Source organism: Podarcis gaigeae (genome assembly GCF_964106915.1).
Source record: "Podarcis gaigeae genome assembly, chromosome: 3".
Taxonomy (NCBI): domain Eukaryota; kingdom Metazoa; phylum Chordata; class Lepidosauria; order Squamata; family Lacertidae; genus Podarcis; species Podarcis gaigeae.
Genome location: NC_139680.1, coordinates 64,296,707 through 64,312,869, shown reverse-complemented (window position 1 = coordinate 64,312,869; position 16,163 = coordinate 64,296,707). Strand labels below are relative to the sequence as shown.

The 16,163-nt window shown below is 41.4% G+C and overlaps 1 long non-coding RNA gene across 1 annotated transcript; it reads left to right on the top strand.

The window, feature by feature from the left end:
• Positions 1-1,386: 1,386 nt before the first annotated feature.
• LOC310841279 lies at positions 1,387-7,647 on the top strand. The gene is made up of 2 exons (XR_014562461.1): positions 1,387-1,477; positions 6,855-7,647. It is a non-coding gene; the product is annotated as an uncharacterized lncRNA (long non-coding RNA).
• Positions 7,648-16,163: the final 8,516 nt, after the last annotated feature.

Below are 16,163 nucleotides of genomic sequence, written 5' to 3'. Positions count from 1 at the left end.
ATGTAAAAGGTCCTAAGTTCCCCAGGTAGGGCTGGGAAACTGACCTGCCCAAAACCCCAGAGAGCTACCAGTCAATATTGACAATACTGAGCTAGATGGATTGGCTGACTTGGGAAAGGCACATAGGAAGCTGCCTTATGTGTATAAAACTGTCTTATTTGTATAAAAAAGGAATGGATTGTATACCTGGCCGGCAATGACTCCACAAGATGACACCACCTACCAAGGTCTAAAAATAATTTTTAAAAAGTATTTCTAGCCATGTTTCAAGAAAATCAGTCATTGAATTCAAATGAATATTGACCCGAAAATCAGAAGGCAAATACTGCACCCCACTGCTTCTTTAGCTGCAAGTACTTGGGCTGAAAAACTGCTGAAGAAGGTTGTCAAGTGGTGAAAGAACCGTACCCCCCCCCCCATTCTGTTTAAATTCTGTGTTGATAACTATTTATTTGCCTTTACTGCAGAACTTCCCATGCTATGAACCAAGAGACTGATCAGTGTCAGATTTCTTTCTTTGGATACTTCTTTCATAAACCAGATCTCCTTTGTGGTCAAAGGACACAATCCACAGAAATGCAAGGCATGCTGAATTTAATGGGATTTAAGAGCTTAACTGCACTTTCCACTCTTTTGTTAACAGCAGCGGTACTTAGATACGCATACTTTTCTATGGATTGAGCTCAAAGAGTCCAGGAAATTATATATTATTATTATTATCACCAATGCTTCACTTTTTACTTGTATGTTGCAAAATGTTGCTTTAAGCCTTTATTGGAAGGTTGATTCGGGGTACTACATCATATTGGTGACAGTTTGTTTAAGTGACATCTCATTCAGTTGGATCTAGTAACACTCACTCTCATCTGTCATTTGTATTGACATGGACCAGTATTACCCCTGTGGCCTGGAGTTAGAAACCATGAAGCCCAAACTTTGCAATGAATGACTAACGGCATTGGGAACAGTACAGCAAAGGCCAAATATCCTACTATAGGACTTGCACCAGCAAGATTTTGATGTGAAGAGATGTAGTAGGAACAAAATGGCATTGTTGAGGGATTTAATGATGACATGACTGTAACAAGATGACACAGGACCTCCACTGACAACTTTGTTCTGATGTTTGTTCACGATGCCTGACTATTTACCATGCTGGCAGGGCTGATGAGAGCTTCGCTTCAATAAAATCTGGAGGGCAGCACATTGGCTACCGGAGTTCTGGAGGTTTGCAGTATCACATTTATAAATCTGTGTGATAAAGACAAATCTGCATAAGCAAAAACTATTCTCTGTCGAAAACATACTTCTAGTAAAACTGTTTCCCTGCCACAGTAATCTTTAGAATACAGTGTCTTTTTGCATACCACAGATCACAAGCGTAACTCTACAACCACTTTCGCAAGAGATCATGAAACCAGAGAATGGAGTCTTGCCAGCCTTACTACTTCTGTGCAATGCTATAGCATATTTTCAGGTAAGAGAATACTTCACAGCAGAGGTCGTTCTGTTAAAGTGAAATATCCCATTCCAAATGCGACTGTTTTAAAATGGGTGGCTGTGAAGTACCTATATGCACACATATTTAGATATTAAGGGTGTACTCCTATGCACACTTACCTGGAAGTAAGTCCCAGTGAATTTAGTGGGACTTACCTATGAGCAGACAGACATGTACTGCTGTAGTAGTACGATTGTAGTAGTAGCATTGACATTTGTATGGTGCCTCATAACATACAATTATTTGGTGGCTTTAAATACAAAAGATGGCATAAACACAGTTGTGCGGGGGACGGGACTTCTCCCCAACCCCAATGTTAAAACACAGGTTTAAAACAGAGGCCCATACTACATGGTTTATACTAAAAAGGCTAGTTGAACAGAACTGTATTTGCCTATCCCCAAAAGTTCCAAGTGAACCTTTCTGAGATGGCTGTTTCATAACTAGGTTGTCTGTCAAAAAAAGTCCTTAGTGGTTACCAACTCACTTCATTTATTTGGGACACACAGAACCAGGCATCCAAAGTAGATCTTAAGGTTGTGGTAGATACATATTGGGAAAGGCAATCTTTCAAATAACCTGGCCCCATATATTTGTAATATTCATAATTTGTCATATGATCAAATGAGACTCAGGCAGAGCATAGATAATTTTGGCCAAGATGGCTCCATTCAGGTGAGGTTACAGCTGATAAAAAGCACTTCAAGGCTGTGCAACCTCAAATGATAATGCTGAGTCAAAAAGCACCACCAGACTATGAACCTGGTCTTTTAGAGGGTGTGTGACCCCCATCTAGAAGAGGCTGAACACCACCCACCCAGATAGATAAGTCACCACCAACAGTACCTCTGCCGTGACTAGATTGAATCTGTTTGTTTGGCCTGATCCAGTCTATTACTGCACCCAAGCATTGGTTCCAGATAGCAGTCTCACCTGCATTTGATGGGGGGGGGGGGAAGCTGGGTATCATCCACATGTGATTGGACCTCTCAGTGGTTTTATGTATCTGTTCAACAGCACTGGAGAAAGAATGATGTCTGTAGAATCCCATAGTATGACTGTCTAGATGTCAAGCAGTAATCTCCTAGTACTGTCTTCTGGAAATGGCCATCTGTGTGGAACTGGACCTCTGACACTTAGCCAACCTGTCTAAAAGAATACTAGGAATAACCCATTCATCCCCAGATTAACTGTGACCCAGGCAAATAACTAAAAGAGGTGTAAACAGAACAGCACCTTCACAGTTCCCAAAGGGGTGTGCCTGTCAGCACTGTGCCTGCCATCCAAGGCAGCTTTCCTTTGAAGTCCCTGTCCCAGGAAGCTGATGCAGCCTGATGAAAATTGGCAGAAGGCTAATGCAAACTGCTGAGTCAGGCCTGGTTCCCTCTTGTATGCCAAATTCTGTAGGCATAAAGAGTCTCTGGAGAAGAACCTGTGACAGGCAGGCAGGCAGGCAGCAGATGGTAAGGCACACTGACTTTCTACCTGATTCGATGGTCTGTTCTTCTTCCTCTCCTGCTGCTTAGGGGTGTACATGTTGGCAGTCCTGTTTCTAAATACCAAAATTGCTGCTTAGGGTACTCCCAGATTGTCACTATTTTCAGATGGCATTCAATTACAATTTCAGATTGTGCAATTACCATTAATTTGGAGATCCCCCAAAGTTTTTTTTTTTTTAATTGCAATAAGGAAAGTGATAGGGAAATGTGCTGGAAGTGTGGGATGACACTTGCTTGATGCAGCACTGTCTAACCATCCCACAGACAAATTAGAATGAATCACCAATAGTCAAATCCTCTGGAAGCAATCTTAAATTCTTATTAGTTCAAAAGCATGAGTTGGGAACTCTTCAAAGGAAAATTTGTGGACAAATCAGTAGCAATTTCCATTTTAACTGCTCATACTAAATATCAGCCAAATACCAAATATTGGTGGTGTTTAGAACATCTACAGAGAGGACATTTCAGAAGAAACAAGGCATCCACATGTATCCTTTAGTGACCCTCCAGATGCTGTTGCACTCCAACTCTCAGCACCCCCAGTTTTAAAACTGCTACAAGTTCAGATGTACAGAAAACGAGATATTGTTATAAAACAACACAGCTGAAAAGCAAACAAGACACAATGAGAAATTCTGAGCATCCACTGGTTTAAGAGACAGTCCTATACAGCTCGTACCTCACAGCTTGTGAGTTATTCCACACAAAGTCTTTTCTATTTCCTCCTGTCTTGTCAAGGAAGTCTTTCCAAAAACTAACTTGAATATGCTGAGAAATGATCTAGAACAGTTGAGATACCTGAAAGAGAGAACCCTACTTCTGCCTTCTTTCCCCGCACAATGTGCTGAAATACGTTGAACTCCAAAGGCTAAAGCAGGGTGATAAACCTCAGGCTCAGAGGCTGGATTAAGCCTTCTGGCCCCCACAAAGGCCACTCTCTAAGCCACATCTTTCATCAGTCCTGCTCCATGCTCTGCTTGAGTACTTTGTCCTCACTGAAATTTGTGGGACTGTGAGGGACTGTGATGCTTCTTGCTTGTCTGGATGAAGAGGGGAGAGATATGAGCTTGTATGCAGAAACCTCTTGCTTTTGTGGCTGAAATGTAGCTTACTGTACAAAGTCAAGAGACACATCTTTTGCTCCATCCACTATTGCTTCTAGCCATACCCTTTGTTGCCTCTGACCCTGTGCACCATTTCCTACCCCTGCTCTAAACTAAGAGTTGGGCAAATACAGTTGTTGCTATGTGGCCTTCATGCCTGCTTGAGAGTCTAATGCCACAAATCTAGAAGAACACAGCAATGCTGGAATCATTTGGGAATAATGATTAAGGCACAAGGTACTTCCTGGTGGATCAATAACCCACTGGGAGGAGTTAATGGTCCAATCTATGCTCTGCTTTACTAAACCCTGCCATCCGTTAATCCCCAGGTAATGTTCTGTGCTGAGGCTGTGTCTGTTGGTTTAAATTGACAATAGTTTTCATTCTCTAATTCTGATTACGGTTGTGTTCTGTTAATAATGATGTTAGATATGAGTATGTTAGGATGTAATGTCCAGACAGAGAAGCTCTGTGGAGTTGTAACTTTGGAGACAATGAAGCTATTATTTACTCCAGCTGCAAGGATCAGGAAGACTGAAATAACACATGTAAAATGATTTGAGCATTCTAAAACGTTACATAAATGCTAAAAACCCAATCTAGCTGACCTTCTACATGCACTGTTTGGCGGGTTCAGCTCTCTTGACATAGGAGGTGGGAGAGGAGGGCATGGTGCCATTGGCAAGGGAAAGGGGTGTTGGTGGTAGAGCATTCTTGCTTCTGCAGGTTCCATCATTTGAGCAGGGATTCTAGGGCTTTGGTGTTAAATTTTACACCAGTACCTTAAAAAAAACCCACTTGTTTATCATGTATTTCAGTTATTTTCGGTTATTGTGACCAGAGAAAGAGCTGGGAAATATTTTTTTTACTTTCTTTTAAAGCCTAGCCAGGGATGGGGAACTGGTGGCCCTTCAGCAGATTTTGGTCTCTCATCCGCCTCAGCCAATATGGCCAATAGTCAGGGACATTGAAAGCTGGATCCATCTTCAGTATATTCATTTTATTGGCTATGTTGTTCATTTTGCAACTTTGTACATTATTTGCATGCATAATCTACCTGTTGTATATGATGACAGAACTGCATGCATGGATCGAATCACAATTGCTAGCAGTTGCTCACACATACTCTATTGGCTGAGTGCGCACTGCTATTGTAAAGTTTCTCATGACTAATAAAATAAAATACAGTGGTACCTCGGGTTAAGAACTTAATTCGTTCTGGAGGTCTGTTCTCAACCTGAAACTGTTCTTAACCTGAAGCACCACTTTAGCTAATGGGGCCTCCCACTGCCACTGCATGATTTCTGTTCTCATCCTGAAGCAAAGTTCTTAACCCGAGGTAATATTTCTGGGTTAGTGGAGTCTGTAACCTGAAGCGTATGTAACCCGAGGTACCACTGTACAAAACTTATGGACAATGTTGGTCATGTAGGTCAGTGTTGCAAGACTTCCAACTGAAGATTAGGTATGTGGAGTAGACAGTCCGTGACAGATACCATCTGAATTTGGTGAGTCTTCTCCTACATTGCAAGCCCTGCACCCCAGTTCATTGCCTGCCACTAAACGCGTTCATGAGTTCACAAAACTATTTTCAATTTTATTTGGATACCGGCTCTGATATTTGGTTATGTAAATATACTAAGGGTGAAACTCACTCTATAGTTATGTACTTGGATTAGTTTATACCTTATCACACCCTTCCTCCAAGGAAGTCAGAACGACATTTTTAGTATGTTTATGTTGACAGAAAGTAATTTGCCCAAGCCTATCCAGAGAGAATCATTGTTCAGTGAGGAACTAAACTTTTCTCCTCATATCCAACACTCTTTTAACCACTACATCACACAGTCAGCATGTTCTATTGGATATGCAATATACCGGTACTTTCGTCAGGTCTTAAGTGTGCATAGGGTTAAGTTCATATTGCAAGTCCAATTTCTTGCACAACTGCCACTTCTGTGAACAGAATGCTTACAGCTTACCCCTGTGATGAATATCTTGTAAGCAGCCTAGAGAACTTCTGTTATAAAGTGGACTATAAATGTGTATAAAATAGACAATTTCACTCCAAAAGAAGTCAGTACTCACTGGGATCATACACACGGTAAATAAATATGTGTGCTTTTATTATTCATGATGATATATCGGTACATGCAAAGTACCCAAAATAATTTACACAGAAGTGATATTTGTCATCTGTAAAGTTCCTTATCTGGGCAGTGGATCACAGACTATTGATATCCAACTTGTATAATGGCAATATTCCAGTTTATTTCAGAAATTTTAAACTATGCCTCCAAAAGTTATATACTCATGGTAAAGCATTTCAATTTTACGGAATACAATATTACAACTCCAAGGCTTACTGCTTGGAAGGTAGTCAGAACAAGTTCTGCACACCCTTTATTGTTGTTCCTGTGATGTTGTGTGAAGTCTCAAGAGCAGAGTTCCATTTGGAGAGACTTCTCTAAACATTCTAGAGCACCAGCTACAGCCAGTGACCTTTCATTACTTGGTTTTCACAGGCTATATATAGATGATTGCCTTGTAGACAAGGTATTTAATTGCTGCTACATTGATTCACGAAAATAAAAAGGGTAAACAGATTAAAGTCTAACATCTAAATATAATACTTGACAGGCGAAACAGAAGCATGACACTGAAATTTACCAATAGAAACCTTGTAAGGCAGAGTTCTTGAGATAGCCAGAAATGTGAAATTAATATGCCTTTTCTTTTCTTTTTCTGCAGAATTACATCCAGAATGACACTCCTCCTCACACTGCATACTACTGATACCAATGCAAAGTTTCTTTGTTTTCAGAAAAGCTCAGGAAAAACAAGACTCAGCAAGGGAAAGAAACTGGAATCACAAAAATACAATGTCAAATTATAAGGTAACTTTGATAAATGGATAACAGCCATGGTTCTTTCTGAGCTCTTGGATTCAAGTGGGAGGCACTTGAGGATGAGGGCTTGGAAGAGGAGGAGGGAATGAGACTATGCAGCAAAGTCCACTGGCGGAACCTACCCCCCTCCAAATGACCCCAGATGCACCAGTACCTCATGAGACCCAGATGTTGCCACTACCCAGTCTGTGGACAACGATGGAGGCTGAGAAGAGCAGCCTGCTGTGACAGAGCAGGAAAATTCAGATGAAAATGCATGTCCAGCAACGTCTCCCAGGTAAAAGTGGTTCCTCAAGGTAAGAGAGGGGATTTATCTTCCTTGGAGAAATGCTCACCTTCAGGCCAGGAATTCTCACAGAGATTCTTGTGAGTAGTTGAGCCTTTTGTCTCTGCTTACAAGCTTGGTGGGTAGGTGTGGAAATTTGTTGGAACTCTGTTGCAGCTGCTGTGCAGTCTCTTGGAGCTCTGGCTACTCATCTTGGCCTCTTCAGCCTTGGCCTTTGCTCTTGACTTGGATTTATTGTTATCATGCCTCAGCCTTGCAAGAGCACCTAGATAAGATTCTATTTCCTAGCTGTTGAGTTTGTACTCTTAGACTGCTGTAATAAAAGTTTGCTTCTTTACTTACAAATAAATGCTTTATTTCTGAAAAGTGCAGATAGTAGGTACCAGTCATAACTCAGCAAGAATGTTATTCCGCCAAAGAGGAACAGCCATGTTAAAAGCCCTGTTCTGTGTGGAGAAGGCTTCTGAGGTCTTTGGAACTTGCAGGATAAACTGTCCCACAGATTGCAGTGATCGACTGGGTACTTAAGGAATCAGATGGGTAGTTAAGGAATCAGATCTTATCCTGAGTTGTATAGGGCCTTATATATTAAAACCAACACCCTGAACTTGGTTTGATCACAGATTAGCAGCCCATGCAAATCCCACAAGCAAGGTGTTATCTTGGCACCAGGCAAAAATGTTTCTCTATAACCAGGCCTTGTATTTGTGGGAGGGAGGTTATTTGTTTGTTTTTGTTTTTATTATGCATTCTGAGTTCTCATTTTATATTTTTATGCTGTGACCTGCCTTTGATTTTTGGATTAAAGGCAATATACAAATTTAATAAATACATAATAAATAAATATCAGCACCATGTACTCATATAGAAGAATGTTCAGCGCACCCTGAACCCACCCAGTCATGCTCCTTTGGCTAGCTTTAATCAGCCATTACAGAGGCACCAGACTCAACTGGTGCAGCAGCACAGGCTGCCACACTGTAGAGGGCGCCACAACAATGTTGTAGAGCACAGCACAAGAGGCAGGGGTTTGTGCGTCGGATTTTAGCATTCTCCTCAAAGTGATCAGCAAGCAACTCACAGAAGGTCTCTGAGGAGTCCCAGCCCCATCCACCAATATAGATGCCAGCAGCCTATCAACCACTTTGAGGATGTGATGGAAGCAGTGAAGCAGCCACTGCTTTCACTGCCACACTGTAGGCATGATTATGTGTTCTAGCATGTGTTTAGACCTCCCCGGACGCTTGACTGTCTATTGATCCCTGTGCCACCACTGTGCTCACTTCCCTGCTGCCACCAACCCGTTACTCTTGGGTACACACTGAGTCCAGACAGTTGTTAAAATTAAATCAAATAGTAAGTTTATTTTGTAAGCATTAACAAGTATGGTTTCTCAGTTAACTTTTTTGTCGGTTTCTTATCCTTAGTTTCTTTACCGGCCTATACCTTCCTAATACCTTCTGACTGATTATCTCAACTTAACAGTTTCTCTCACTCTCTCACATCAGATTAGCCCAACCCACAGACTTATCCTCCCTCTCTCTTCTCTAACTCCAGATTGACTTCTTAATAACTCTAACTCTAACTCTAACTCCTCCCCTTGGGTTCCTATAGGTTAGTCATTTTACAATTAGTTAACCCTTTCCTTATGAACCTAGTATGATGTCACACACCTAGGAGGGCAACCGCCACAGGGGCCCTAATATGCTCTGTCATGTCAGAGAGGGCACTCAGAAACAATTATCTCTCTGGCCCCATCTACACAATGGGAGGGACTTCCAAATGGTAGGTTCTCAAGGATAGGGTCAGGTTGTAACTCTATCTAATGCACTGCTCTTCAGATATTGACATCGGCATTAGCCAACAGAGTAATCTGAAATACATTAGACATTTAAAAAGCAAAAGCTCCCCCCACCCAAATTTGATACTAGGAATACACAGGCAAAGCTGAGCATCTGTACAATGAAGCCCAAAAAACCTCTACTCATTCTAATGCTCATTGTTAAGGAGAAGGAACAGAGGCAGCTAGGAGCATTCATACAAGAAAGATATTGGATTATTTCTCAGAAAGTCACTGGAGAGGAAACATGTGCTCCCTTTCTATGATATATAGGCATGTCAATAACACCTCATGATCAGCATTACAAAAGGCAGCTGCTACATCTAATAATGTCAGCAGGGACACCCGATTTATCACTGCAAACTGTGCAGACTTTGTGCTGTATGCAAGATAGCACAGCCATGGAAATCAGAGATATGTACATGCTGCAGAAGTGACAGGGGCACTCGTAACAATAAATTGCAGGCTACCTCCGTGGTCACCACTGGTCAGATTTCACAAACAGCAGTGCATATATATATATATATATATATATATATAAAATTAAGGGACATAAAAATGGTTGTGCTGGAGTTAAGGGGCATCTGGGAATTTAATACACCCACGAATAAGAGTACCGGCCTAATCACAATTCCTTTAATTTGCATATTGTCTCTCTGTATGTGCTCATGCCCCCAATCACTTTCACAGTGGGGGCAGCTTCATGAAAGCAAGAATTGACTGCCTGGAGCAGACTAAAGTCCATTTAACCCAGCATACCAGTTCCAACAGGAGCCAGTTAGATCCACTTGGAGACAAACCACCAGGACGTGCAGGTCACAGCTATCCCTATTGCTTCTCCCTTCTATACTTCCCCTGAACATGCTGCTACCACAGCTATTTCAGTTGCTATAAATATCCTTCCCCTCTACTTCTTATGAATGATGGAGCTCTTCTGCTCACAGGAAATGACTGAACCAGGGTTGTTAGTCTGGTTTGGCTCTACAACTGTTGCAACCTGTCCCCAGAGAAGGGGATTAAGGATTGTGTCCAAATCAGTCAATCAAACCAAGGAATCCTTAAAGAGAGATGGCACTGAAAACCGCTTTTTACAGGTAGATGAGAAAAACTGCACAATATGTGCTCATACAAAAAGACCTTATCTTTGTTGGAAATGGGAAGTTAGACAACACACAGCAGTAGCCCAGACTTGCCGGACTCTAGCTATCATCATGATCCCTGACTGACCATTGTCCATATTGATGGTCTGATGCATGGGTAGGCAAACTAAGGCCCAGGGGTTGGATCCGGCGCAATCACCTTCTAAATCCGGCCCGCAGACAGTCCGGGAATCATTTGGAGGACTGCATGTGCCCCATGCCTGATCTATGCACTCCCCCCCCCCCATAGTGTATCTAGAAGGAGATTGCTTCTCCCTACTGTGTGGTAGGGCTGTCTGTTATTTCTTCCCATTACTAGTATCAGACACATCTATTCATTCATTAAGGATTTGGAATGCCTTATTTCAGTAACTCCTATTCATCACAAATTTAATTCACTGGCCAGTTCTGTGCTTCTTCTTGTCACTGCATTCTTGCTACCTTACCACTATTCTTCAGTGAGCACAATAACTTCTAAAATTCCTACCAACTTCATAGGTAACCCAGAAGACAAAATCCTAGACTAAAGCAAAATTTATACCAAAAAAAGTTGTCACACTGTCAATTTGCTGTTTTCTCTCTGCGCCCAAGGCCCTGTTGGCACAAGATTTCATACTGTCCAGATGGTCTCATTTCCACTTCCTATGCATGCAACCTTTTATTTTTGCCCAGTCGGTGAATGCCAAGTTTCTGGTAAAAACTTTAATTCATTTATCTAAAAGGCTTGTGAGATCTTTCTTTTAATTCCCCTCATCATGCTGTACTGATGACTGCTAGAAAAGCATTTTCCCCCTACAATATTCAACAATAGAATCACAGAAAAGCAGGAAACATAAACAAAGGGCCATTCTCCAACCAGAGATAATAAGTGTTTGGAAATTAGGAGAGTTAAGCAAATATTCTTCTAAGTATTCTTTTAGAAGTGTGGCTGAGGCTGCACACATTTCCTGGATGGGCGCTGGGGTGTGTGTTTTGCTGGAGAGCAGGCATTGCAGTGGCAATCTCTGCTTCCTACTTTGCATGCCTTCTCATCCGTGTATGCAGTGTTCCTATACACATGCCAATGGGTATACATAGGCATCTTTCTTGTGGTTGGGAACCCTACAAAGTCAAGCCCCTAGTAATGGGGAAGAAGTGAATATTCATGTAGGCACACTGTAGATGTTCACTGGACTACACCAAGAGCCTACGGCCACAACACCCTAACACCTTAGGTGAATTTATTGAGCACATGGAGGCCCAGCTGCGTGTTACTTTCAGTGTAATCACTGGGTAAAGGGGCCTTACTCCCAGTGTAATTGGTGCTTAATTTGGCAGGATCATGCCCCCACTATGTTGCTACATATAATTTTATGTACTTACTTGTTGGGGTGGGGTGAGGAAATACTCTTAACAGATTCGTTCCCTGGTCCTCTCCTTTCTAGTATACTACATCTAACTGTGTGTACCTATGAAACCACCAGTTCTATATATGAGAAACAATGATGCACCTTGTAAGATATAGTTATGTGTCAGTATTTTTAAAAATAAACCAAGGGATCATCTGTTCTGGATTACTTGCTATTTCTGAAGTACACTATTTCCTCCCATGTTGTAGGGAATTTGAAAGACTTCCTGCCTCTGTGCTGGACACAATAGCCTAGAAAGATATGTGTTCACATGAGCAAGAACCATACAGATGTTACAGAAGACCAGAGACATTTCCATTGTAGCTGATGGGAAATCAGCTTGCCTCTATTGCAGTAGAAACTTCAGAAGAAACCTCTGGAGTGTCAGCAGTTTCACACTAGGGTCCACTTACAGTTGAATGTCTTTTTCCTCTGGAGTATTAACTCCTTCAGCAGCATCCTTGCACAGAAGTTCATTCATTTCTCCAGAATCTGCCCTGTCCATTCATGCTTCCTACCTCTGCCTTGAGCATAAGTTCATTCAGTGCACTCAAGCTATACATGGTATATGGTGCTCATTCTGTGCCCACCCTGATCTCCCACCTTAACCCTTTGCAGTGCACAAAGGACTGAGGAGCATAGCACAGGTAGTGGAGTCTAAAGAGAGGAAAGGGCAGCATTGATAAGCTAAACTCTTGGGGTAAACACCGGGCTTCCTGGTGAGTGCAAATACCCTTTATGAAAATTTTCATTCAGATATGCCAGAAAACAGGGATGGCTAAACTTCTAAAACTGTGTGTGTGTTTATGTGTGTGTTGCATTTATATATTGCATAATATTATTATTTAAGAGCAGTATACCTTTTTTTAAAAAAAGATAACACACAGTGTTGGCTAACCCTCAGATGGCCATAAGCCTATGGCAAACACAGACATAACATATATGCATGCCACATCCATAGACACATACCCACACTAACCTCCATCATAATGCTGAGCCGAAAGGAGAGACTTAAAAGTCTCCTCTCAACCACGTCTCCAGTGGAGATTCAAAGCACCCTCAGCACTGGGCTGAAAAGAGATGTTTAACCCTCTCCTTCCAGTTCAGCACTGAGACAGCATCATTTATCCATTGCAATGCTGAGCTGACAGGATTGTTAAACCTCTCAGGTCAGTATCATAATGGTGTGATTTTTTCATCACAGAGCTAGGCTGCGTAGAGAGGTTTAAACCTCTCTAACCAAGTACAGAGCTGCAATGGGAAGAAAGCCCTATCGTCTTGCAGAAATGCTTCTCCTCCCTCTTGTGCAGTGCCATTGCTTAGGGTTTTTGAGTCTCCTGCAAGTCTCATTCATGCCTAAACACTTAACATAGCAATGTTAAGATAGACTCTGTTGGTGACTGACTTATTAGTAATGTAAAATTTCCAGACTGACTAGACCAGGCTTGTACAACTTATGACTTATCAAGCTAATGTAAACCACCAGCCATGTATTGTACCCTGCTTAGGTCTTGGCAACCTGCCTGTTTTTGCAGTCTCATATAGGCAGCAGAAAAGTGTAAAGTTGCACAAATCCTTAGTGGGCTGCATTAAATTGATGGGTCATAAGTTGTCAAGGCCTGAATTTTAGTTAGCACTTGAATGTAAATTTTAGTCATTTTAAGTCCCATTGATTTTAATGAAATATTTAACGATGTTTTTAACTTTCTCACTGAAATCAATAGGAATTAGATTCTGAACTGTATGATATACAGGTCCTGTCCCTTGGCTATTCTATTAAGGCAATTATTGTTGAAATAAATGGAAATTGCACTGGAAGCAGTCTTCATAGCCTTTGGGGCCTTAATCTTTTAATTCCTCACAGCTACGTTAATTAGTACATTATCTTGAAAAATCAAAATAATATTTTGATGCAATCTTGTGTGCCATATAATTATGTTTTCTTCAGCTGCCATGCAAACACTTTCTAGGTCACAAATAACCTTCACACGGGGAAAAAAGTGTTCAATATCCATAGTTTATATATATTGAGATACCTTTTAAAGTGCTAAACAAGAATAAGTTTTTTTTTAACTGTCGTAAGTGCTGTTGTTGCAAGAAATTTTGGACCAGCAACCCGTTATAAGGGAAAAGATCCATGAACAAAGAGAGAGACAATCAAATGAACCAGACAATCAAATGATATCTTCACATTGCAATATAATTTTAGTACAGTCCAGTTGAACGTCATTTGAATGTTAAGTAAGGGCACAACCCACTGGGAAGTTTTCTTGCAAACAATCCCCATTAAATTAAAAAAGAACAGTGGAAAAACACTCTTGTTCTGTGCCTGTTCAGCTGGGCTGGGATCATAAAACATCCCAGTGGATTTCCTAGACAATCACACATCACTATCTCCCCCATGCCTCAGCCACCATGTTAGTCCTTCCCTGTGACTTAGCCTCCTCTTAATCAACTTCTAGATGTGAGCAATTACTGTCTTGTAATTGCTCAGGCCTTTATAGCTGCAGGGATAAGGCACTTGTAATGTTGTATAGCTTCCCCAATAAAGTGATGCTGATGTGGTAGCATCTGATGGTGCAAAATGATGCAACTGGGAACCCTGAACTCCAAAATACCTTGTTCCTTCTGTGGCTGCAGTCATTCAGTAAGTCAGTCTGCATTGTGTACGACATGTTGCCCTCTTAGTCTCCCTTCAAGGCAGTGCTTCTGCTAAGTGGTGACAACAGACTAGGGAGACAATTGCCGGCCATCTTATAAAATGTTTTTGTAAATTCTAGTATCTTTTCAGGGTTGGGGTTTTGTGGAGGGAGGACACTTGGACCTAAAGTGTATTTGCTAGGCTGTACTTAATTCCTCCCCCTTTAAAATCTGTTTCCTTTTTATGTATTTAGAAAAAGATTTCCATATACTACTTTTCACGTAAGAACCAAAACAGTGCACAATAATAAAAACAACTGTCATTAAAATAGCATAAATGCACAATAAAACAATGAACATAAGATAACCGGGAAGAAAATTGGTACCCAGTAATTCCCTGGGTAAAGAAGAACATTTTTTCACTGCCTGTAGAGACCTTCCTCTAAAGGCACTCACTGTATCTCAGGGAAGGAGAGGTGAGAGAGACACTGTATGAAAATACAGGTGCCATTATAGATCAAGTGGTGCAGGTTGTGGTGCCATTAAAGGGGCTTCCTTGAAGATATTAGTGAACAGAGTGATTCATATGGGAAAAGATACTCTGTTGGATAGCCTGGTTCTGAGTCATTCAGGGCCTATTAAATCCAAAGTAAAACCTTAAACTGGGCTTGGTAGCTAAAAATGCAGCTCCATTTTTGTCACATAAATGCAGGTAGTAGGCATGGCAGTTAGCAGCCCAGCTTCAGCTTTCTACGCTTGTTGTGGCTTCCAAACCAAGCCTAAGGGTAGCTCCACATATTGTGTATGTCCCATCAAGTTGACCAAGGCCATTTCAGTCTCACAACGAGACCTGAACTCATATTGTAAAATATCTAGAGTGCCTGCAGCTGACCTGCCACCACTCTCTCAAGCACCTTATCTCAACAGGGTGCGGGTTAACGTCCAGGTGGGCATTGTTAACAACCTCTAGTTCCAGAGTGGCTTTCTTTCCAGGAGTGGAGATGCCACTAGCTCTTTAATTGTGGCAGGCACCACACCTTCAAGTAGCAAGGCATTAACCACATTCTGGACCTATCCTTTCAATCCCCCTCAGGAAACATAGCCAGGAAACATAGTCAGGTGGGCAGCTACAAGCACCTTGGTCACAAAACCGCAAAAGGCTGCAAAAGCTTAAACTCATAAAACCAGATCAGACAGTACACCTTATATGGACCTGTCATGACCATGGCATGCAAATCATTGTGATCAGGACAATGCAATTCTACTCTCAATGTGCCTGGCAAATCCGTCACCGCAGAAGGGTTCCAACATGCCATGTACTGGAACAGATGCTAACAACCTCTCACCACTCAGAAAAGCTCTTTTGGGTGGCTACTTGAAAATGCTGTAGCAGCAACACAGTAAAGCCCCCCAGGATAACCATTGTGGGGTTCTCAAACACCATGCTCAAGAGTAGGAATGTCAGAGAATTCCAATGGAAATGGGAGAGAAAATGACCAATGTTCACTTATTTGTCCCATATCTGGAATGGAAATCTATCCAGTGAATAAATTCCATAATGGTTGTGGTGGTTGCTTTCGGTCCATAAACAATATGTAAGCGATTACATTTATCCTCCTCATGTGCATCGTGTTTCCTTTGCACTGAAATGAGTGGTGTAGAAAAACATAATGGTTGCCATTAATCTGATTGGAATTAATTTTATAATGAAATGATTTTAGAATGTTTTATCATTTTACTGTTGTTAGCTGCTCTGAGCCCAGCTTCGGCTGGGGAGGGCGGGATATAAATAAAATTTATTATTATTATTATTATTATTATTATTATTATTATTATTATTAATTATATTGTAATGAAT